Below are 27,304 nucleotides of genomic sequence, written 5' to 3' on the forward strand. Positions count from 1 at the left end.
ATCCTCGTAGCCAATGTCGAATTGATTCCTTGAGGATAATTCCGTTCTGATTCTTTTATTGGGATAAGGTAGAGTTTTAACAAAAATGTACACTAAGTTGATTAAAGATTACTAAAGGACCTGTACTTCTGTAAAAGCTAATGGAAGACATGGAAGAACTGATGGAAGCTTCATTTATACAATTCTGTGACATGAATGAATTTAGAGTACGAAATTCTTTTAAGGAGTGGAGAATTGTAACACCCCTATTTAAGGGTCAAATTATTAGTTTTTGAAATTTATAGACATATTTAGAAAGTGTTGTAAATTCAGGGACCTAATCCTGAATTTAGCTAATTTTATTGGACAGAGAAAAATAAACCCCCCGATCAATAACCCAAATAAAAAGAACCCAAATTAAAGTCCCTAATCCCCGAATTCCCATTCCCATTGACCCCTATTTGCAGCCACATTTCGTCGCCGTCCGGCTGCTTCAGCTCATACCACCCTACCGTTCAACTCGCCATCGTACGACGATTAAAAACCCTAAGGTAATTTGCTAAAGATTGAAATCTTTCGTCGGGAGGAGCGATTTGAAGTTTCGTTAAAAATACACTAGTCGCCATGATTTTTCTCCAATTCTGTCCAATATGGCCATCAACTCGCCTCACCACCTACACCATTATATTCAGCACCTCCACGCGCTCCAAACCCGACCGATTTCGTTGTCTAAAGCTTTTCCGTCGCCGATTACCATTTTGGATGCTTCGGGAGTGAATGGCCGGTTGAAATGACCATTGTCACTGTCGCACGTTCCATCTCCAACTCGTGGGGCTTGTTTTGCCCCCAAGGAAATTTCCAGAACTGGTCATTTCGACCCGTCTGACCCAACTCGAACCGTCTGACCCAACTCGAACCGCCTGACCGACCCAGTCACTGAGTCAACTCAGTTGAGTTAACTCGTTAGCTTTGGCCCAGTCAACCTGTTGACTGGTCTGACCATTGACTTTGACCGGTTAGACCGTTGACTTTGACTGAAAAAGTCAAATTTTTCCTAAAGCCCTATTTTATGTTTTTCGACGTCCTGAGTCCGAATCCAAAGTTTATTTTGCTAAATTTGCACATGGTAATCCAATTTTTTCAATTTTTTATCTTCGAATTCAGTTTGATTTCTCATTTAAGATCAGTTCTAACGTAAATTCGTTTGCTATGTATCAGAGGAAATTTTGGACGTTGAATTCAAGTTAAGGGAGATCGAAGGGAGTTTAATAGGTTGATCGGTATGGCACAGAAATCGAGGTAATACACTGTTACCTTATGCATGCTTTATGGAACATGTTGGAATTGGTAAATACATAGAAGAATATGTTTGGTCTCATCTGTATAGTAAATTATTTCTAAACTTAATCCGAATAGGGTAAAAAAATTTGGTAACTGAATATGGCTTAGATGACTCGTATAAGAAATTTAGGGACCGTTAGAATTAAATTACAAGTTCTGTGATTAAGTGGTAAAGCAATCAACTCCTAGAACTATAAATTCTAATTTATCTAATTAAAAGTTAAATGCCAAAGGTAATTGGATGAAAAATTATGAGAATACTCTAGTTAGGTAAAATTTTTAAAATACCCTTATGTGGTAAAATTATGAAAATACCCGTATGTTGTAAAAAGATAAGAATTATCCCTAAACGTTAGAAAATAGCTCTGAAAATACATATTGATATGATGAAACTATATATTTACATAGAAAATGCTAGTTTGCTTAAAAAATCTGGATAATCGATTTCTAACCCCAAGATGGAAAAAGATTTAGAAATTATGATTTTTGGACAAAACCACTTGATAAATAAATTATTATAATGGTGCATATGTTTGAATCAAAGAAAATAACTGAATACCCTTAAATTCTAAAATGACCAAAATGCCTTTGGAGAGTAAATGACCTAAGGTAACCCCAAGTCATAGAATGACTGAATATATGTTCGTCTCCTTAAGATCCATTCAAGGATGATTCTGAAGATGTTTTATTAGACAAGAGTTGTCTGTATTAAAGAGTAAATACCCTTGAAGTGAGACGATTTGACCGGTTGACAGGTATCAGTGTTAGGATAGTTCAGTTCAAGATATTCCGATAGATCGAAACAAATTGTAAATACCCCGAATCTTCTTTTCACCCTTATCAACTTAAAACTCTTGAATCCTCCAATATTTGAAAACACAAGTAACTCATATGCAAAGGATTCTGAATACCCTTCTTATTGCATAATACCTACGAAAAATATCAGAATAGTTTATGATCCTGATAAATCATGTTCTAAATAACTATGGATTTGTTAGCTATTAAACCCTATTATGGAATCTAATATCTAAATTAAATCAATTTACTGAAGTTCATAACTCTCTATCTGATAAATACCAATCACCTCCGAATAATATATGGAACCTTTAGTGTGTTCCCTGATCATCATGGATGTTTTCTCTGATTTTAAAAGCATGTTTATGTTATCTGAAATATAGGTTGATCTCTGATTTATGTTCTAAACTTTGATATATGTTTTGATCTCTGATTTCTGATCTGATCTTTGCTATGATTTCTTATATCTATTTACACACTAAAATTATTTTTATATGGGGTACTTTGGGACTTTGGTATAACAGAAGACACTAACATGTTCAGTCACTGTTGGTAATTCCTTGTATAGGTTCATCACCGACTGGTAATTCCTTATAGACATAAAGTGACTCTTGGGTGGGATCCTTGCCCTAACGGGCCTAGTGGTAAGACCTTATGGACCCTAAGGCACTCCCTTAGGGTGGCTCCTCTGATATGTGCATTGGGTAAGTCCTTATGGGCCTGAGGGAACTTCCCTCAGGTGGGCACCTATGCTTCGGCTAGGGTAAGACCTTATGGACCAAAGGTGATCCCTTATGTTGACACGTAATCCCTTTTTGGCCTAGGGTAAGTTCTTATGGATGCAGTTCTGAGGAATTGTATATTGGAGTTCGGATGCATGGTCTTACTATGGTTTTGAAAATTATGTTTTAAACTACTACTGTTTTTTTAAAAAAAGATCTTTACATTTTCATTGGATTTGTGGGAACACACTAGACAACTTATTCTGATATTCTGAACCCAATTATCTGAACATTTCCTCTGAACTGGAAGATTCATATCTTTTACTACCTGAGATATCAGTGGTACCTCATCTTAGCATAAAAACCTGTATACATAGAAATCAACAATGAAATTTTATGACTTTCCATTTATCTGCATGTTCTTTCAACATCATTTGGTAGTTCTGTATTTTTAAGCTTTTCAAAGCTTACCCTATTACTCACATTTTCAAGTTAAAAGGATTGAACCAGTGCAACTATCGACATCGGTAAGGGAGTTCTGTTGGCATTGCTTGCGAAATATGATGTATGTGTTTAGGGGGCATGTAGGTTGTATTTTGTTTTTATATCTGAGTCTGGAATCTATTTTATTTATGAATATTGGTAAATTTTACTTTTGTGTTTATAAATTGATTTATGATTTTAATTGTTTTAACAAAAATTTTAATTTTTCTGGGATTTTTACGGTGGCTCGCTCCGGTAGTCATAATGTGACACCCCTGATTGGATTGGGCCACCCGCATTGGTCTGAGGGGGTTGCAACTAAGGTGCATGACTATTGCGATATATATATAAAATACCACTAAGGTGCATGACTATTGCGACGTTTATTGCAAAAACAACACAAAAGTATATGACTATTGCGACGTTTATTTAAAAACATTACGAAAGTGCATGACTGTTGTGGCGTTTATAAAAAACGCCACTAAGGTGCATGACTATTGCGAAGTTTATTACAAAAATGTCGTTAAGGTGCATGATTGTTGAGAAGTTTATTACAAAAATGCCACTAAGGTGCATGACTGTTTTGACATTTATAAAAAATGCCGCTAAGGTGCATGACTATTGCGGCATTTATTACAAAAACATCACCTAATAAGAGTCAATCGTATCATTTTTACTAAAAAAATACCGCTAATGTATTTGTTTTGTGGCATTTTACCCATAAAAATCGCTTTCTGTTCAAATTTTATGGTGTTTTATTTAGAAACGCTACAAAAAAGCCGTTACAAAATAATTTTGCTGTGGTGGAAATTCTATCCATAGAATTTTTCAAGTTTCTCTATATGACTTACAACTGTCAACGCGGTTGATTTTTTTAATTAAAAGTTTGAGTATGAACTAACATTCCAAATCACAAATTAGGTGAATCACTAAGATTATCCATTATTTCATTTAACGAGAAGTTAGAATTATTAATAATTCTAACAATAAACCAAAAATAAATTTTGATTTATTCAATCAACAAAATTTAGTCATGAACTAAAATTCTGAAACAAATCAGTAACATAGTTGTTACTTTCCCATTATTTTTGTTAATAGAAATTAAATAATTTTGTTATGCGATAGAATTAAAATCCCAATTGATTTCAAATATGAAATCAAAGATTCTAATAAATAGTTAATTAACGTTTATATTTCATTTTGTTATCGGAAAAAGTCAAAATTCTGAAACAAAATCAGTAACCATAATTACTTTCACGACAATTTCTATTATAAAAATTTGTTCACTTTGAGACTTTAGCAAACCCATTAAGACGACAACATAAATCTCAAAACAAATTTATTTACTATCTCGTTTTATCATGATATGTTCATTTCTACACCCTTCATATAATTTTCTTTTTAATTCTCTATTCTTGATGTTTAAAGCTTATATAAGCTTTCCTTAAGCTTATATAATACTCAAAGAATCAAAATCAACTTATAAATCCAAGAATTAAACAACTGAAATTAAACTCACCTTTAACTGAGGCTTACGGGGAGAAGAAGAAGCTGGAGATGAAGACTCTGGATAGATTTCCTCATTTCCCACGTTTTTATATTCCTTAAAAAGAGAGAATAAAAATCTTCTCTTAGAAAAGACCATAATAACCTTGTTACTTTTTAACTTTACTATAAAATCCATGAACTTTTAACTTATTTCAAAATCAAGCACATAGTTTTCAAAATTTGCAATTTAGTCACTGACCCATAATTTCGGGATGTTACACACATCTTCTTTTTAAGTTTTATTTTCCTGCACAACACCACAAGAGCAAGACCTTTCCCTCAACCACACCGATTTTAATAAATAAATGATGCAAGAAGACATTACCACCCAATGCAACTACATGAACCTAAATACAATCTAAATGCTATGTCATGAGCTTTTAAACCAACAATAACGTAAGAAAAAAGACACAAAATACAACATTTTTACAAGGTTATCACACCCCCAAAATTAAGCTATTACTTCTCCTCAAGCAATAGATAATGATCAGCAGAAATAATGCTATAGCAGAAGTTGAGTCAAGGAAATAATGATGAGATAAAAATTCAACCCTCAGAAATAGTTGGCTTCAACATGCTAGACAAATCATGATATCAAAAACTTTTCCCTATAGCAAGATCCTTTGCATAAGTGTGTGTGATTGTATCCAATCTATGCTTAACGAAGTTAGAAAACTCGTAGACAATTTCCTTATTTTGCTTTAGCATTTCTTAACCCATTAAACACATATTTACTCTAATTTCCTTAACATTAATTTTTTTAGCACTACTACGAGTGGAGTCAACTATCACAACTACCATCCCACACTCTAGATGAATTGGAAAAAACATTCCATCCCAGAGCTAGTTAGCAGAGTCATTCTGTGACTACTTTCATTCCCTCATATGCTACAACTGCCATTTATTGAAACATAGTATCCATGCATTGCTATAGCAAAGAAGAGTGTCCCTCTACAGTTATGCAAAAGAATTTATTCACAATTCAACAAGATTTACAAATATAAGGGAATTTAATTAATCATATAAACATTAAGTCCATTATTCGTAAATTCATGATGCAGTAGGCAAGAGTTCTTTCATAAAAAATTTCTATGTTTCTTAAGCATAGAAAGTATACAATATTCTATCAAAAGATCACAAAGAATCAAGCTCTAAAGTTGGTCATATCAATCATAACAATCATGTACATTCAATCATACCCACGGAAAAAAATTATCATCATCAGACATCCTTAAGTTATTTCAACAAAACTAACTCAACCTAACTAATGTCATAACAAAAAATCTACTAACACTATCAATGTAAATACATAACTATGGACAATACCTCCCCAAACTTGAAGGTTGCATTGTCCTCAATTCATGAAAACTAAAATAACTAAAATAAACTATATGAATGCAAATACAAAGAAAGGTACCTCATATTGGTGGTGGTTACATCTTGCTCCTCGTACGTCTGGTGCATCTTTTTATTAGGGTAGGTTCTTCAAGCTTAGTCTTCTCAATTGTCTTTGGTGATGTTGTGTTTTAGATACCGCGATAGAGAAATCACATGCACTACTGGTTGACTCTTCAAGTAATGTCTAGTCATGGGTGGGTCTACAAGCTATTATGGAACAGGTGAGGGTTTCTCCTTGGATTCATCAGTAGATTATGGAATTGTTTCCTCATCAGTCTGTTCGGTTTCATCTTGATGGTTTGGGCTATGTTTCTCTAGAAAAAGATTTTCTTCATCCCCAACATCGGATGAAGGGGGAGTGTTGATCGACTATACATCGAATGGCTCCACAGGCTCTGTTACCTCATGCTCGTCATCTTCATCGGGTTCTTATTCTTTAACAAATGGGGTTTCCATATGTCAGGGCTGGTGAGTTGCGGCACGTGGGTCTCATTCAACAAATATTTTAGTAGCAATTCTCTCCTTTTGAATTTCATCAGGAAAATAAGGGAAGTTGTTAGTGTTCAAGGGCAGCATCTCCTAGAAGAAGGAGGAAAAACCCTAAACTTTATGACTTACATAATCGAATAAGGTATGAATCTTTCCCTCCAGCCTCTCCACTCGCTCTTTGTATCCTGAGAATATACCACTATTACCATCATTATTTCCACAACAATAGGTTTTACACCCTTCTCAATGGTTTCTTTGTCTCATCTTTTGAGACTCCTCAAGTTGCAATGTGTCTAGGGATGAACTAAAAAACAAACTAAAGTTAAAATCAAATTGAAAAGAAATAAAAGAAACAGTTAAGTTAAAAACAAATTATTTGTATACAAACTACGTAAATAAAATGTTATAGCAATTTTTTTAAATGGTACATGGTGCAAACTCTGAAATGTTATGGAGGAGAAGTGATGAGTTGTCTCGCAGGATTAGGGCTCTAGTATACACCTTGAGGCTTTGGCTATTCACCTTAAAAATTGATCCATCATCTAGGTTCTTGATGTACACTACTCCATGCGGGTACATGATGAACGAGAAGGGTCCAGACCAACGAATCTTGAGCTTTCCCGGGAAAAGCTTCAACCTTGAGTTGTATAGGAGGACTTTTTAGCCTTCGTGAAATTGTCGCGACAAAAGAGTTTTGTCATGCCAACCTTTGGTCTTCTCTTTGTATAGGTGAGCATTATCATAAGCTTGGGCACAAAATTCCTCGATTTTATTTAGCTCTAGCAATATTTTCTCTCTAGCTAGATGTACATCCATGTTAATATTCTTGATCGCCTAATAAGCCTTATGCTCTAGCTCAACGGGAAGATGGCAGGCCTTGCTTTAGACAAGCTTGAATGGTGACATCCTTAGAGGGGTCTTAAACACTTTGTGATAGGCCCAAAGTGCTTCATCCAACTTTGGGGACCAGTCTTTGCTCTTCGGGTTCACCACCTCTTCTAGGATCTGTTTGATCTCTCAGTTAGAGACTTTAACTTATCCATTGGGTTTGGGGTGATATGCTGTAGCAATTTTATGTCGCACTTCATACCTATGCAACACATTAGCAATCAACTAATTATTAAAGTGGGTGCCTTCATCGCTTATAATGGCTCTAAATGCTCCAAATCATGTGAAGAAATTCTTATGAAGAAACTTAAACACAATATTTGAGTAATTGCTTTGTGTGTCCATGGCTTCAACCCACTTGGACACATAGTCTACTGCTATATGTATGTAAAGATGACTAAAGGAGGATAAGAAGAGTCACATGAAATCTATTTCCCACACGTCCAAGAGATCTATCTCAAAAATGTTTTGTAACACCCATAGTCGACATTCATTTTCGTCCGGTCTTACTTATTATTATTATTATTATATATATATAATTACATATTATACTACTATTATTATATATTATTATTAATATTATTATTATTAAATAATATTATAAAGCCCAATTTGGGGCCCAATATTACAAATAATGCAACCCGAAGGCCCAATTACAAGTGTGAAGGAACATATACACCCAAGTAGATGCCCATATTGATCCAAAATCGATGCAGTCCCAACGGTCCGATTTAAGCCTAACGGCCCAACAAGCCCGAAAGGCCCAATAGGCCCAAGACTCATCTAGGGTTTCCCATGCTTCTCCATCAGCCACCAACAACCATCACTGTTGGATCTAGAGAGATCCAACGGTCCACAACTCATCTAAAAGAAACCATGGGGTATCATAACCCTAAGGCTATGATTTCGACTGTCGCCTCCAATACAACGCTGCCACGACACCGCCGCCTTCAACAGAAAGATCCAGAAGATGCACACCAGTCGCACAGGTTGCAACCCTAGGGTGAGTCACCTCCATAGCCTTGGTGACTCACAGGGGTACTCCTCCTTAACCAGTCCGAAGGGTTGTTCAACGAGGGCTATAAATAGCCTCGTTCTTGCAAACAACAGAGACACAGAGAAAGAACGAAAGCTACGAAGAAAAGCCTAACACAACGATCCATAACCAACAGTAGCTATTCGAAAGCGAGGAAAGAAAAGAGAGAAGAGAAACTTACTGAGGAGTCTTCAACATTGCCGGAAGTCGTCGTTAACCGAAGGTTAAACCTTCTGTTTTCTTTAGATCTAGAGCGATTGAGGGATGTTTAGGAAGATTAAAGGTATGATCTGTGTGTAGAAAAAATTATGATTCGATTTAGTGTAACTTTGTAAAATCCGGCCACCGTTAGCTAGCGGCGGTGATCTGCAGTTGCCGGTCAGTGACCAGCCTTCCTTCGATGGAGGATTTTAGAGAGAAGGAAGAGAGAAAAAATTCATTATTTCTCTTAGAGAGAAATGAAATGAGAAAATAAAGAGCAAATGGCCTTTATGGCTGGTTGGGGTATATTTATACCCACCCCAAAACTACGTCATTTTAGGGAAGGGCTTCATGGTAAATTCGTACATGGTTAAATTACACGTGCAGTCCCTATGAGTTTGTAATCTTTCGTTATAGTCACCGAAAATAGGATTTTGTATCTTTTAATTTTGTTTCCGTATTTTAGTTATTTTTGTTTTAATCACTATTATGTTTATATATATATTTAGGTTAAATATCTCTTTAGTCATTTAAATAGTAATAAATTATATTTTAGTCCTGTAATAGTAAAGTAGGGTAAATTACATAATTGATACATTACGTTAATATTATTTCGAATTAAGTTGATTAATTTTAATATTTTATGTTTTAATCAATAATTAATATTATTATATGATTAATTATTACTAGTATTTATACTTTAGGATTAATCATAAATAATTTATAATCAATATAATTATAATGTTTTATATTATATTAGGATTAATATTATTTAGTAATTATTTATATTAAGTTATCAATAAATTTAAATTTAGAAAACAAATTTATAAGTTACTGCAAAGACATTTAATTAGTAAATATCGGTACCAATTTGTGCGTTATGGGGGTGCTAATCCTTCCCCATACGTAACCGACTTCCGAACTCATTTTTCTGGTAAGCAGACCCAAGTTGTATTATTTTAATAATATTCTTAGGAATTTTTATTAAAATAATATGACACTTTGGTGACCAATCTCATCGAATAAAAAGATTGGTGGCGACTCTACAATTTGGTGTTTCATCTGATTCATAGAGGATAAGAACTTATTTTTTCGAGACTAGTTACACCGTTCGGGGTATACTATTTGCACTCTCCATCGCCAGGGCAGAGAAACGTCTCGACAGCTTTGCGACTCTGCCGGGGAATGTTTTTAAAAAATGAGAGTCCAGCCACCAATTTATTAATTATTCGTCTTTGTAGTAAATAATAAATTTTTTTAATTTTTTTATTTTACTAAATTTTATTTTTATGTGTGTACAGATTTGATTTTGGGTCATTAGAATAGAATAATATGTTGTATATATTAATTTATTTCTTTTTATGCTTTTCCTCACCCACTGTGCACTGCATTCATGACATGAGCTAAAACTTCGCTCTTATCCTATTTAGTTCGAATAAAAAACTACTTCCTCGTGTGATTTTCACCTCCGTATGAGATAGGGGACCATTCATTGAGGTCACACCTTATGTTCCTCGTGTGGTTTTCACCTCTGTATGAACTTAAGGAAGTGTGTCCCTTCGAATTGAACTTAATCCGAAAGTTTATAACGGACTGGGATTGAGGGCTTGGTAGTCCAAGGGGACACCAACAAAGGATAATTCATTGACCCTTCTTACTCTAGAGCCAAAACCCAACATATAATAAAACATATAACTGAAGTCTAGGTGGAGCCTAACTTGATTGAGTCTTGTAAGATTAAGTACACATAGAAAAGCACGTTGAGTCTTTTATTTATTATTTTTTTCTAAACAAATGCATGCGAACTAGAAATCATGCGGTTAGGTTATTTTTCAAAACAAAGCATGAAACTAGAAAGCATGAGGATAGGATGTATATATAGATATGATTTTTTATACATTTTATTGTGCCTTTAATTTGTTTGTATTGATTTCTTTTGTTTGCATTGCATAATCATGACATAACCAGATGGTATTGATTTGAGAGTGGTCATCAAAAAGATTTTCATTATGGACAAAGGGTTTCATGATCAAGTAAACTATAACACAACCAATGAAGGGCATCATGAGGGAACTCCGAGGATCGAAGAGAGCTATATGCCCAAAGATCTTATGTCCGTTGAAGAGAAAAAGGAGATACGAGAGATAAAGGAGAAAATGTCCAAAATGATGGATAAAATATCTATTTTGACAAATGAAAAAGAGACTCCTGCACAAAAGGAGAAAGAGCTCAATAAACCTAATCCTGTAATTTCATATATGCAAGGGACTTCTGATCCTAACCAATCTGAAAAGTTCTGCACAGTTACCATTCGTACCAATGGATTGTCAGGAGATCCTAAAGAAATAGTGACAACTATAAAAGCTTCCGAGAAGCCCTGTAAATCAGAACTCGTTAGGATTTAAGAGTCTTTTCGCAACATCAAAAACTCAAGATCAATCCAAGATGAAAGGATGTTCTCATTTTGATAATATCTCTATACCATATAAAGAGTTGTACGAGAAGCTATTAGAAGCTAGAGAAGTGGCTCCACATTATGTGAAACCTTGGCAACCTCCTTGTTCGTTGTGAGTATCATGCTGGAACTCAAGGAAATTCTCTTAAGAATTACGTTACCTTCAAGCGTCAAGTTCAATGTCTTTTGGATCATAGAATTTTAGAGTACGAGGTAAAAGATCGACCTATTTTGGTCACTAATTATCCTGTCAGGTTGATACCAAAGGTATTCAAAGGTAAGAGTATCAGTGAAGGCATCCAGAAAGATGAAGATCTGCTGAAGAATGAGGCTCAAATACGTTATTTGAAGAATGAAAATGATAAATTGAGTGCAGAGATGGAAACCATGCGTGAGGATTTCCAAAGGATCAACCAAGTCTTTCAAAAGGTTGGTTTAGGAAATACCCCGGAAGAGTGGATAATAGGGGTCACCAAACTAAAAAAAAATTGCAAGAAACATAAAGATCGGGGCAAGAAGTTCTTTCATGATCTACGAGTTACAGAAGAAATGCACGATACAACTGACATCAAGTTGGAAAGATGTCAATCCGAAAATCAAAAGTTTAATAAGGTTATAATCAACTTGAAAGATTCATATCATATCCATCAATTTGGAATTGAATTAAACTAGAAGACACTAAAGCCAAAAATAAGAGATTGATGATGTTTTTGGATCCTGTACAAGAACTTATTGACCACAAAGATTCCCTTTCAAGGAAAAATGAACAATATTGTTTACAAGTCCAAGAATTGACATGTAAGCTGAAAAGAAAAAGATAATGTCATAAAGAAAGTTGCTGCCCAAGTGAGCAATGTGGCTCGTAAATTGATTGATTGTGCTGGTTTTACACAAGAGCTAAAGAAGATTGACAACTCTACACCTAAGAATGAGAGGAAGTTAGTTTGGCTGTTGGGGGAAATAGAGAAATTGGGAGTTAAAACTATCCCTTATATGTAAAGTTTTATTTGGATGTACTGAAAACTTTTGTGTTCAATAAAAGTTGTTTTAAGATAATCACTCTCGAATGATACCTTTTGCATACATACATTTGCATTGCACAAATTTCATTCTCATTTTTGCATTTTTGAACTTGCATCACATTTATTTATTTAAGTATTGCTACCACTAGTAGAAAAAAACCCCTTTAATGACGCGCATTGTGCGTCATCTATGGGTGCACATGACACACATTTGCCTGTCGTTGAAGCCACCGACATAAATTTAAGATGATGCGCAACCCTGTGTCATAAATTTATGATGCACATTTATGACACACATTTATGTTGCGCATTTATGACGCGCATTGCGTGTCATTGAAGCCCTTGTCATAAATGAAGATGACACACATTTGTGTGTCATAAATTTATGACACGCATGTATGACTTACATTGCGTGTCATTGAAGCCCTCGTCATAAATGAGGATGACACACATTGTGTGTCAGAGAGTATATGCACTCAGTTGCTTTCCCATAATTATCAGTATAAATAAAAGAAATTAAGCACATTTTAGTTAAACAAAATCAACATGGACATAAGAAACATGATAATTGTGGGAATTTACAATGTAAAAGGGACAATCCAACCAACTGGTAGTTGCAAATCAAAGAAAGCCATATGACTTCAAATTCGAACGTCATTGTTCTTAGACTCTTGGAACATAGAAACATGGTCTAATATTTTACAATAAGAATATGATGACTAAATAGAACATAACATGGTACCATTTAGCATGAAGGATTTTGTTACTACATCAATTCTCATGTTTCTGGGAGTGAAGAAACCTAGAATCTTTCTTACGTCTCCTCATCCCATAACTCATAGACATAGTCTCCAAAGATAACATGTTCTGGTGGATAAACAAGCAAATTTTCTGCAACAAATAGTTAATGGAATGCAGCAGCAAATACCAAAAATTAGAAATAAATATAGCTTCCTAGTTTTATTTATCAAAAACAACATTAAATATCCATTCTTGAGGGGAAAGTTGACGCAATAATTTAAGATATTGATAAAGATAACCAATGATGTCAAATATCTGCAAGGAAAAATTGAAGCACCATTAACAATTGTGGCTAAAAAACACAAAATTCGCGAAGGAACCTTAAAAAATATAAGCACATACAATATAAAACACAAATATAGAAATAATCACAGTAGCAGTAACTGACTAGGTACATTTTATTATAAAATTAAGATACCAATTACAGAAACACAATGAGAAACATTGTTATTGTTATCATATTAATTTCAGGGTATTAAAATCTGATATCAGCATAATAGTAGTACTAGTAGCAGTTAAGCATATTGAATAAACTTGAGGGGTTAAGCATTGGAAATTGAAGCAAATGAAAAACACTATCTACATTCCACAGACTAATCAAGAATCACTTATCATTTATAAGGCATCAATGCTGTACAAGACTGGGATGAAGATTAATGCTTACGAACCTGTATGTTGATGCGTGCCACTTTGTGCACATTCATAAAGCCAACTATATCTTGGTAACTAGTGAGGAGTAGTTCCAACTTCTTGTCTTCATCTGAAGGAAGAATCCAAAATATTAACAAGTCGGTACAAACTTGGAACCAATAAGTGCAAATGATGAGCACGAGGTAGACTGACAATAAACCTTGAATTACTTTGACTGAAAGCAATGTGTCTTCCATGTGCTGCCATCTTTTACAGAAGGATGGTGAAAGAAGGTAATGAGGAAATGTTATTATGGCTACCGAATTCGAAGACTGTACCATGATTTTGAGAGATCTAATAGTAGTTAAGCATACCCACTCCTGCAATAGTTCATATTATGACCCTTCAAAAATGGCATGCCATCAAAGTGAGTTCCAAAACTCGACTTCTACAACTTCAATGGTCCAAAAAAATCTTATATTTAAGCACTCGTAAGGAAAAGAAACATGAATTTATAATAGCTCAATAAATCTAAAAAATCTTCCACTAACCATGTTGGAATACGCACACTGTGGAGCACAAAATGATTGGATAGTGATACAACCAGTAATAATAAAAGAAAGGTAAAATTAAGATTTTGGAGCTTCATATAGGATTCTTCATGTAGCTATAAGGGAGATGACATAACAAGTAATAATAAAATCAAATAATTCCGCGGGAACTGAAAGATACTAGCAAATATGCCAGCATGATCAAATAATTCCGACATCATTAATATTTGAACAAGAAGGAAAACAATGATACTGTGGGAACTGAGATAAAAATGTTGCACATCGATCCTGAAGAGTGGAAAGGTCAGAAAAATTTTGGATGCTAATACAATCTATGCGTTGGCCATTGATTAAGTGCCTCTCTAGGGGCTTCCTCAAGTCAATTTCATTAGAGTACTCATGTTTTCCATCTGCACCATGTTCACATAAAGAGAGACCACCTGTACTTTGGAAAAGAAAATAACATGAACACTGATTATGAACAGGGCATTTTTTAGATAAGTAATTGAAGAGTGATAGAATGGACATTGGTTAAGAACAAAGCACTTTCAAACAAACAACAGAAAAGTGATGGTAGCTTGAGCATTGGTTAAGAATAGTGCACTTTCAAACAACAACAAAAAAGTGAGGAGTGTAATGAGGGATAAACTACCTCTTTGGCCATCAAAAGTGAGATGATTTTCACTAAAATACTTCTTATACTGCCAAGCAATTCTCAGACCTTTCTCCTGTAATTTTTTTGAATACAAAATTAACAATCTGAGCATTTAAGCACAAGATAATTCAAACAAACTTGAGAAACCAAAGAAAACAAGTGTCAAAGATAAAGGGACTTGATTTGGATCAGGTTCCCTGGATTTGTCATCTTTGGAAACAACAGGATTGGGCAAAGTACCCAAAAATCCCCTTGGATCTCTATCTGGACTAGCATAGAGAAGAGGTTGACCGTGAACAAGTCCCTGAGCCATGAAATTCCTCAACAAAAGCATGTGATGTGGTGCTTCTGCATCTTCCATCATCACCAGGCTTCCTAAAGGGAACCCACCACCCAGTACCTCTACATAACAAGTAAAAACTATCGAATAAGAGAACACATCACTCAAGTAAGTGATAAGAGAATGTTAGGCAATTATGTGTATGCATTACTGTCAAGGTCGTGTATCCAGAAGATAGAAAGACCGTGCCATTAGGCCCACACATAAGTCCAGGGCCTAGAGATGGGGCTGCAGTGGAAAAGTTTCGAGAGAAGCTACTCCTCTGAATCTTGGCCGTAGCTATAGCAGTAGCAACAGTAAAAAAAATGCCAAGCAATACAGTGATCTAAGACTTTCCCGGTTCTACTGCAGCAAGATTGTTCAGACTTCAGACAATACCCTGTTGCACACTTAGTCAAAATAAAATCTAAAAAACCAACAGTTATCACTAAGAATATATAAACCAGCAATGAAATCATATAAAACAAAAGGCATACTTCTCATAATGACGTGATTAGAACAAAAAAGTATTAAATTTATTTCAAATTTTAGCTCTTTCCATACCACCCATCTTTGCCAAAACTATTAAACACGAAAAAGTCTCAAGTTTTCTTTAAGAATCCATATTTTCATTTTCCGTCTCTTTAAATTCAATCCTTATATTAAATAAAAGGTACGCAGTTTTTTTAGTAAACTTTACCAAACATGAAAAAGGCTCCAAAGGTGTATCTTTCTATCTAGATAAAAAAACAAAGATTAATCAAATTCTCACCTTAAACACTGGCTTCCCTTGAGAACCTTGCAAACAGACTTTTAAAACTCACGAATATTAAGCAGAGCAGAAATTAGTGCAGTTGAGCAAAATGAATAGAGCTTAAAGTAACGAAACCTAGAAAATGAGCGAGACCCTACGCTTCAGGAGGGCTAGAAAAGCTGCCAAATCCTATGCACAATGCTGTCGCTACCTGCAACCAAATTCACAATCGATGAATCAATCTAATGTCAGGACTTCAATCAATATAAGAAAGGGAGAAGACAAACTTTTTTAGACTGAACGACCTTCTCTTCAATCTGTTTCTCATTGTCAGTTCCTCTTCTTATTCTTCATCTCCATCCTTATCTCTATTTCCATCATCATCTTCATATTCATATTCATATTCATATTCGCCATCATCTTCAGTTCCACCTTCAGTCTTAGCCTTATCTAGCAAATGAGAACCTTCAAGAAGTCTGTCGGGGTAAATTTGGGGATCGTGAACCAACAAAGTGACGTGGCCATTGTCGAGCTCGATTACCCTGTAGAGTCGACGATCGTGAATAGAGAATGAGGAATACATGTGGAAAGCAGTGAACAAATGCAAAGAGAAAAAAAGGGAAAAAGAGAAAAATGAGGGGAAGCATACGGCGTGAACTGGTTATCGAGCGGGAAATGATGGAATTAATGGTGGAAAAATTAAAATACGACTTTTATAGATGACACACAATTAAAATTGTACTCCGTGTTTTTTCAAATTTTTTGGATTATGACTATTAAATATGACACACATTATTTTAAGTCATAAATCGTTTAGATTTTAAAAAATATGACATTTTTTATGCCACACATTTTTTGTAAGTCATAAATTAGAGTGTGTCATCGTTCGTGTGTCATTAAAGGTATATTTTCTTGTAGTGTACATACATGTAAATAATTCATGAAAGGTTTTGTAACAGTAAAACTGAGAACATTCATTCATATTACTGTGTTATCATCATGGAAACAATGGGGCAATCTTATGAGGAATTACAAGATCAGTTGCGAGAACAATTTGACGGGTTACATCAAGATACGAGCAATGAAACATTGGGATTGAGTTATACGGTTCAAGTAATGGAAACTAAGACTTCTGATGATGAAGAGATGACCGTTAAAGAGCAACAATGCTATCAGGTTAATGCATCGAGAATGATAACATACCCTAGGGCATCCCACTCAAACCAAAGAATAGCCTCATTAACTATGCACAATACGAGGGTAAATTCAAGCAAGTAGAGAAAGTAATTGAAACTTTGAAAGGCGTTAATGCCTCCCACAAAGAACTAGAAGAAAGAGAACTCAATTTGGTTCCAGATTTGGTTATTCCGTACAAATTCAGGATGCCTGATTTTGAGAAATATGTTGGAACTAGTTGTCCCTTAATCCACCTGAGAATGTTTTTCAAAAAATTGGAAGGTTACATAAGTGATAATGATTTGTTAATTCACTCCTTCCATGATAGTCTCATTGGGTCAGCAATAGTATGGTATAATAATTTGAACTGAGAGCAGATCAAAAAATGGGTTGATTTAGCTGATGCATTTTTGGGACAATATCGATATGTTAAAAGCTTAGCTCCCAAACGTATGGATTTTCAAGAAATAAGAATGAAAGACAATGAAGGATGTAAGGAATATGCCTTAAGATGGAGAGAAATGGATGCAAAAGTTCAACTTCCTATGATAGAAGAATAAATGTCATGTATGTTTCATGATTCCCTCTCAGTTACTTTCTATGAGTTAATGCTGGCAAGTTCAAATGATGGATTTAAGTGTCTTGTGACAAGTGGAGAATTGATTGAAAATGTAGTAAGAAAATGAAACTTAAAAGTCACATCCAAAAGACCACCCGAGAAAAAAAGTAAAAACTGATGATGTGAATGAATGTCACATCCAAAGTCCCCGCAATTGCAAAAGAAAAGGAGTAATTAGTGGTTCAGACCAACCAAATAAAATCTCACGATCAAGAAATACTTTGGAGGTATTCCAAATTTCTATCTTAGATCTATACCCTCATTTGATTAAGAGTCAATACATCACATCGAGACAATGAAAGTGCCACCAAATCCTTCTGCTCATAGCTATGATCAAGATAGTATTTATAATTTCCACTTAGGGGTACTTGGACATTCTACGGGGAATTGTAGGACACTATTAAAGGAGATAGAGATGTTTGTTGATAATGGTACATTGACACGAGAATTAGTGGAACAATGGATGACTAATTCAAGTGGCACATCAAAGTATGATTAAGTCAATTGTCATCACATTGGATGAGTAATGGGGCATCATGGTCAAAACAGAGATCATTTCATCAGTCATGGAGCTTTGACTTATTTTGTAGCATCTTGTTTGAACATGTTTTTGTTCCTTTCTCTGTCTTTTTAATGTAATAAAAGTGTGTTGGTTTTTTGGTTATAAACATTGAATAATTTTGCAATCTTGCAATTCTTTGAATATCATTGGATTAAAAGCTCTTTATGATTAGAGTTATACATCTTTGACAAAGTATCAAGATAGAAAACCGGTAAAAAAGGAACTCTGACCTTACCTTAGATGAAATATACCCGACATTACGCCCTCCCACAAATATGAGAGAGCTTTCTCCAATGTATGGAATTAGACAAAAGTCTTGGTATTTACATATAAAAAGTTTACATTATGGGGTATCTTTCGTGACATTGCGAAGCTAACTAGATTATTTTTCTATTGATGAGATTCAACGGTGAAACTTTTTCTAGTTTAAAGTCATTTGCTTGGGAATTGAAATTTGGTGATGAGATTTTATGAATTTCACCAAACACATGGACTATAACAGGTTCTTTTAAAAAACGGTAAGAGTCATATATGCAATAAAACTGTCCCTCTAGAGCAATTGGTTAATAGTCTGGCTTTATGGATAAGTTTCAATTAGCCCAATGTAGGCTAATTTCAATAAAGCTGAATTCAGTTAGCCAAAATGGCAAAAGAAGTTGTTGTAAGAAAGTGAAAAAAATACATGTTATAGTCTATTTCACACATGTGCATAAAGAAATTTCATTATTGGACCGATGTTTTCACACTGCTTTGAATAGAATCAAAGATTTCAGAGAATTGAAATGGAGGTATTCTAGAAGGTCTAGTAACTGTTATGCTAGATTGTGTCATTTTGTACGCATCCGATTAAAGATACCAAGCCAAAGAAAGTGGGACATGTGACAATGTTCACAAAGAGTGAGAGAGGAGTGACATATTCACTAAGATGTAACCATAGAAAATAGGGAAGCCAACCTGAAACTAACCTCTCAATCTTGATTCTTGCCAAAGAACTATAACTCTAAAATAATGAAAGTTGTTGATTCTTTTGATATTCTTTGAATTCATGCTTATGACCTGATTCTATTGTGAACCTGTAAGGTGTTGTATTTTACAAAATTCTTTCATTCTTTGATAAGAAAGGAGGAAGAATATTTTAAACAGGATGGTCTCAAACAAGAAAAGGATCTTGAATCAAGTTGATGCCCATTCTACCCTTATTGAGAAGAATAATGAGCAAGCCTAGAATGAGAAAGTATTTCACATTCTTGAAAACAAGTTACCTGAGAAAACAAAAGTACGGGGAATTGGACTTATAATATTCCATATGTGATTACCTGTCAAAAAGAAGATCACATCGTTTGAAAGAAAGTCACATATCTCATAGCCTAGAAAAAGGAAAGAATGTGACCAGTCAAGGAAAACATGATTACTTCATTTAAAAGATGCATATATATCAATCAGAAGGATTGATAATCTCTTAAGTTTGTGACGACTTGGAGAGAATCCCTCAAGTTACTTAACAACATTACTGTTTAGTAACACTGGAATGAGAGCATTTAAGATCAAGAGATTTGGCACGAATCAAGCCATGAGTACCCGCGATAGGGCAATATCAAAGTTAAACCATGTAAGGATCATGAGATTCAAATCAAATGGATATTAATAGTGCACCTTACAACTTGGAATGTTGGGGCATGCTGAAGACCCATTTTAGTCAGAAATAATATATGTGGGGCATGCTGAAGGCCTATTTTAGACAAAAATGATCCAAGTAGGATATTTTGAACGATCACATCAATGTTGGAGAATTTTTAAAGGCTCATATCACAAGAAACAATGCTGAAACATTTTGAAGGCTCACAAGAAGCAAATGTTGGGGCATGCAGAGCCCTTATCATCTTATGGAAAGATCATCGATTTGAACAAATATTTCCATTGAGACAAAAAGGTATGAAGAATGAAAATGGTGAAACAATGATAGTATAGTTGATCATACATCATTGTTTTGTCTATCATATGATTACATTACCCCCACAAGAGTAAAAAAAAGGATGAATATGTTGTCAAATGTTCCGTGATACGATACTAACAAGTTAAAGCATCCTATTTGTATTCTTACTGAAATATCATTGTCATGTTATGCAAAAGGCTTCAAACAACATGGAAAGAGTTCCATGGTTAAGAAATCTAGGAAGAAACCATAGGAAAGGATGAATGTGTTGTCAAATGTTTTACGAACCAATGATTATGGTGTTGAACCAATGTTGCGATCATGTGGTTGAAATAAGACAAAGTTTGTCTTCACACTCCAAGAGTTAAAAATGAGAAATGATGAGATTTCTCTCCATGAAAGAACGTTGGAACTTTAACAACAAGAAACTAGTGGAGCAAACTAAGATTGAACAATGGGTTATGATTTGATGAACCTTGTTCGAAATCTAATTAGATGTGAAGACATGAAAGGAATTAGGATAAATCCTTTTTATGATGTGTTTCAAGAGTCAAATCAGAACAGACGTGGCTGATATCTTGATTAATCTCTGTTAAATTTAGCATATTCATATCTACATGTTGTAAAGATGATAGATTCTCTTTTCAAAGATAGAAAGCTTTATCGGATTTCTACACAAGTTCAGGTAAAGACAACTGGTGTTACCAAGAACAAAATGGGACAACAAGGTCATAATTTTGGATATGAAAAGAGTTCCATAAATGAATCAGTTCTTCTTATGATAAAAGAAGACACAAAGATACAAGTTGACCAGATGGTTATTCAGAAATGGAAAAGAATGATCGAGTGGAAAAAGAGCAAACTTTGGAGTCAATTGAGGATTGAACCGACAATTTACATTCATAAGAACATCATGCATTTCATGGGTACATTTGATTGCATTTGCATAAATACATTTCTCACATGAAGATGCAGGGAAAAAATACCTTACGAGTATAAGGTAGAATCCAAAATACAAGAGTCATACTTGGAGAGGCAAACATCTGAAGAATAGATGAACGCAATCCATATAGAGGAAGCATTATTTTTGGGGCATGCCCAACCAACAAGTTGTTTCAGCGAATGAGAAAGCGATTTTCAACGTTACTCATTCCATCTTTTACAAAAATAAAATTTTTATCCAGTAAATTATTTCACATGAATTTGTAAATCCCCCGGGTCATCTGTAAAACCTCAGGTTAGGATGTTTTTGCATGAAAATGAGATAGAAATTTTCAAAGTTTCTCATTTAATGTTCTAGAAAATTAAATCCTCCGGGTAAGTCGTAAAACCCCCAGGTCATCTGTAAAACCTCAGGGTAGGATGTTTTCACATGAAAATGAGATTTCTATTTTTAAAGTTTCTCATTTAATGTTCTAGAAAATTAAATCCTCCGAGTAATTCGTAAAACCTTTGGGTTATCTGTAAAATCTCAGGGTAGGATGTTTTCGCATGAAAATGAGATAACGATTTTAAAAGTTTCTCATTTAATGTTCTAGAAAATTAAATCCTCCGGGTAATTCGTAAAACCTCCAGGTCATCCGTAAAACCTCCGGGTAGGATTTTTTATTGTTGATTTAAGTTAGTAGGACGAAAATTTATTGTCGTTTTATCTTTGCTCTATTCTTGTTAACATAAAAATAAGCAAAGAGGGGCAGCTATCGACATTCATTTTCGTCCGGTCTTACTTATTATTATTATTATTATATATATATATATAATTACATATTATACTACTACTATTATATATTATTATTAATATTATTATTATTAAATAATATTAAAAAGCCTAGTTTGGGGCCCAATATTACAAATAATACAACCTGAAGGCCCAATTACAAGTGTGAAGGTACAAATACACCTAAGTAGATCCTGTTAGAGTATGCCCAAAGACTAATCATATGATGATTGTAATAACACCTTTATTTACCAATTTTATTAAATAAAGGCATTGCCACGATTATTTTCAGTTATATGTATGTGTTTAATATAAACTGAAAGATAATAAAGTCCATATAATAACATTATTAAAAGATCCATGGTCAAGTATTATTATAGGCATGGACAATAATAATACGCTTAAGACTAACATGTTATTGATTGATGACAAGGAGTTGTCATTGACATAGAGATGTCAGAATTTATACATGATTATATTGTTAGAGAACAATGTATTGGATTGACCCATCATGAGCATATATCTTGGATTATTATGTAACAGTCATAACATTGCTCATGGTAATGATTATATGTATGATCCTCAGACTTGAGATCAATGTCATCCCAACATATATTGTTGTATGTTTAGATACAATTAAACATGCTCCATAACTTGTTACACTATAAAAACTATTATTGAATATATCTCGATATATGTAGTGAGTGTATATGGTTAAGATAAGATTTGTCCTTCCTACATAATAGGAAATATATCATAGGCCACTTGATTGAGTGAGACTAGAAATGCATGACAATGCTCGAATAAGTTGATATGTGATATCATAAATTATTCGTTAATTATAGTATACTCTAGATATTAAGAAACAATAGATGGGCTATACAAGTGTGATTATTCTAAGACTTGTGTCTATTCTAGATATAAAGGACAAAATGATGTAATACTTAAAAGAGTTAATCACGAAGATGATATGTCGAATCATAATTTATTGTAACTTAGGTGACAATGATAAATTTCTAGATGTCACTCATTGTATGTAAAATTAGAATTGTTCTAATAATTACTACTAACGTTAAAAGAACCTACGGGGTCACACCCTAGGATTGAAATGAGCAAAAATGTACAATTGGTTGTATGTTACTAAAATATATCTAGAGTTAAGATATGTATATTTGATATACATATGATTTTAATTATCCCGAATATAGTAAGTAAGCATTAAAAGAATGTAATTTAGATTACAACTCTTTTATTTGGTATATATAAATTCAGAATAATTAAATAAGTTTTAAATAAACATTAAAGATTGTAAATCAAATTATAAGTATTTAATGTATATTTAACTGAATTAATTAAATAATATTTTATTTATTAATTCGAAATAGCTTTAAAAATCCTAAGATGTTAGGGTAATGGTTATAAAAGGGTGTGTTAGGTCTCGAAACTATTTTTTAACAAACACATATACTTCAGTCGTTTTCTCAAAATAGATTTTGGGGAAAAAGAAAACTTTGCTCACAATCGTGTGAACTAAGTAGAGCCCGAGACGTGTTTTCATGGAGGCTTTCAATTCGAACAGTTCGTGATCACCACTTCTTGTCGTTGTCCTTGCTGTTTTTCAAGGAACCCGCTGTAAGTATTCGCATCTCTTCCTCTCGATTTCGGTTTTATGTACTTGGATCGCTGGTTAGACCTTCGAGTTTTATTTACGCTGCGCCGTGGGGTACGCTGACGGTCCCAACAGTGGTATCAGAGCCACTTGTATGATCCGAATTTGGGTTAAATTCTTGGTTGATGCGATATGTACGAGATACATGTTCTAGTTTATCGTTTTCGGCTAATATGCATGATTTCATTATTCGAATCGATAACTGCAACGATTAATATGTTAATTTTATTAATATGTTTTTAAATCTATTTGTTACTGCAAGGATTTTACAAATCCATGTGTCAATTGTTGACATGATGATCCGTGGGAGTACAATAGCAGATCGCGTTTGGTAGTGGAACAAAGGTTGTTCTGATGCAGAAAAACCTTCGGGATTAAAAAATCCCAAAATCACGATTTTGTTGATAAGTGTTATCAAATCATGAGGTTTTCTATAGAAATGGAAGTACTATTTTTCAAAAAATCCCACCGACCGTCGCGGTACGACCGATGCGTGCTAGGAGCTCTGCCCCTTGACCCCTCATCAGCAGTACAAATTAAAGGCCTATATTAAAAATTTTAACAAAGGTGTAACAACGTGTATATATATATGATATGTTTGTTTTGCATGGTGTTTGACATGCATGGTTATAGCCCCTTGTCAATTTACAATGGTTTTATTTGAAATACGGTCTGCGAGCCGTGCCTTTCTATATCTTAGTTGTATTTCTCTTCTCATCTTACTCCCTCGTATGTAAAATGAGTTTCTTTTAAAATTGTAATCCTATTAAGATTCACAAGGAGCAAAAGAATGGCAAGAAGATACCTAGAGAGAAGTCTTAGGCTTTAGGGTTTCTTGGTTCTCCCATTGGCTTGGGATGAGCCACCTTAGTCATTATTTTTGGGCTATAACCATTGCATCTTATTTATTGCTATATCTGTTATGTATACAATGCATCAAATGATAAAATAAGAATGAATATTGATGAGATCAATAAGGGCCTAATATTAAAACAAACAATGATGAGATAATTATGCAAATCCCTCTTTATAATCTAAGTTAACTTAACTGTCCAATATTTACCCTCGTTAAGGCTTCGAACGATCTTGTGTGGGCTTTGCCAAAGCATTGGCACATAAATATATCTTGGATAGCACGAAGAATAAGCAAGTGATATTCACCGGTTGAGATATTGGTAATAACTTAGCTAGGTTATTCTAATAGGAACAAAAGCCTAGAGTTTAAATATTTGGATAAGTCATGAGATGACTTGAACAAAATTTGTTCACCAAAATGAGGAGTTACATGAGATGTAACTAGTCAAGTGTTACTTACCTAAATAATCACTATCGTAAAAGAAAAGAAAAGCCAAAGCTGATTTAGGAAATTGATGTATTATGGATCCTCACCCACTAGAAAACTTTTCGTTAAATTTTTCTGAAATTAAAACAGAGAGGGTTTTTAATTTTGAATAAAATAGTGGGAGTAATTTTTAAATAAAGTCCTATTTATAAATTTTAATTCGGTAAATTTACTTACTTTAATATTTCTATTGTTGTAGATTTAATGGCAAACAACACTTTATCAATGCGATCACTCCTTGAGAAGGATAAACTTAATGGCATAAACTTCCTTGAATGGTTTCGTAATTTGAGAATTGTTCTCAAACAGGAAAGGAATGAATATGACATTGAGGAACCTGTTCTTGATAAACCAACAACTAATGCTTCAAGAGCTGACAAAGACAAATTCAAGAAACATATGGATGATATGTTAGATGTTGGATGTCTAATTCTTGCCACCATGACTCATGAGCTTCAAAACCAACATGAGGACATGGATGCATATGAGATGATTCAAAATATCAAAGAAATATATGAAGGGCAAGCACGTCAAGAGAGATATGAGACCTCTAAAGCTCTATTTCAATGCAAAATGGAAGAGGGAACTCCTGTAGGAGCTCATGTCATCAAGATGATGGGCTACATCCAAACGTTGGAAAAGCTTTGATTTTATCTCAAAGATGAATTGGCTACCGATGTTATCCTACAATCGTTGTTAGATAGTTTTAGCCAATTTTTCCTTAATTTCAATATGAATGAAATTAACAAGACTTTGCCATAGTTACTTGGCATGTTACGAACTATTGAAAGTAACATGAAAAAGTTTGGACCTAAGCCTATTCTGATGGTTCACAAGGACAAAGGAAAGGGAAAGAAAAAGGTAGTGGCAAAGTCTAAGGATTGTTATTTTGTGTCTAGTTTAGCTAAGAACATTATTTCTATTTCTTGTTTGGACAAGATTGGTTTTGAGATTATTATTAAGAATAATTGTTGTTCTTTTTATCTCAATAGTGTTTTTTATGGTTCGACACAATTGGTTAATGGTCTTTATATTTTGGATCAATAAAACACTATTTATAACATAAATACTAAGAGGTCAAAAACAAATGACTTGAATCAAACTTATCTTTGGCATTGTCGTTTAGGCCATATAAGTAATAAACGCATATCAAAACTCTATAAAGATGGATTTTTAGATTCATTTGTTTTTGAACAATATGATGTATGTGGACCAATGAATAAACAAGCCAGAGGTGGATTCCATTACTTCATTACTTTCACCGATGACTTCAGTCGGTATGGGTATATTTATCTTATGCGCCATAAATCTGGAGCCCTTAAAAAGTTTAAGGAATTTAAAAATGAAGTACAAAATCAACTAGGCAAGAGTATTAAGACACTTCGATCAGATCAAGGTGGAGAATACTTAAGCATAAAGTTTGATGAACTTCTGAAAGAATGCAGGATTGTCTCACAACTTACACCACCTGGTACATCACAGTGTAATGGAGATTTTGAAAGAATGAATCGAACACTGTTAGACATGGTTCGATCGATGATGAGTCATAGTGATCTTTCGACTTTTTTTTGGGGATATGCACTTGAAGCCATGAGAAATGGCTTGATTTCAAGATGAAAACCGAAATAGATGGTAATGTACAAATATATAAGGGGATATTAGTCGCTAAAGGTTTTTGACAAGTTCATGGTGTAGACTATGATGAAACATTCTCCCCTATAGATATGTTTAAGTCCATCTGGATCTTGATAGCAATAGCTGTATTTTATGATTATAAAATTTGGCAAATGAAAGTCAAACCCGCTTTTCTTAATGGAAAACTTGAAGAGGATGTGAATATGATACAACCAAAAGGTTTTGTCATTCCAGTAAATGCTGGAAAGGTTTGTAAGCTACAAAGGTTTATTTATGGACTAAAGCAAACTTCTCAAAGCTGGAATCTTTGTTTCAATGATGCAATCAAAGAGTTTGGTTTTATCAGAAATGAAGATGAGCCTTGTTTTTATGAAGGCTAGTGGGAGCATTGTTTCTTTCCTAATCTTGTAATTAGATGACATACTCATCATAGGAAATGATATACCTACTTTACAGTTTGTTAAGACTTGGTTATGTAGTTGGTTTTCTATGAAAGATTTGGGTGAGGCAACATATATCTTAGGAGTTAAGATCTATAGAGATAGATCAAGATGACTTCTAGGTTTGAGTCAAAGTACATATAT

General features: G+C 34.1%; 1 pseudogene; it reads right to left on the reverse strand.

Moving 5' to 3' along the window:
• Positions 1-13,128: 13,128 nt before the first annotated feature.
• Positions 13,129-15,884, reverse strand: LOC120176940 (annotated as a pseudogene).
• Between the last annotated feature and the right edge of the window lie 11,420 nt (positions 15,885-27,304).

The sequence above is a fragment of the Hibiscus syriacus genome, unplaced genomic scaffold (assembly GCF_006381635.1).
Source record: "Hibiscus syriacus cultivar Baekdansim isolate YM2019G1 unplaced genomic scaffold, ASM638163v2 tig00112261_pilon, whole genome shotgun sequence".
NCBI lineage: Eukaryota > Viridiplantae > Streptophyta > Magnoliopsida > Malvales > Malvaceae > Hibiscus > Hibiscus syriacus.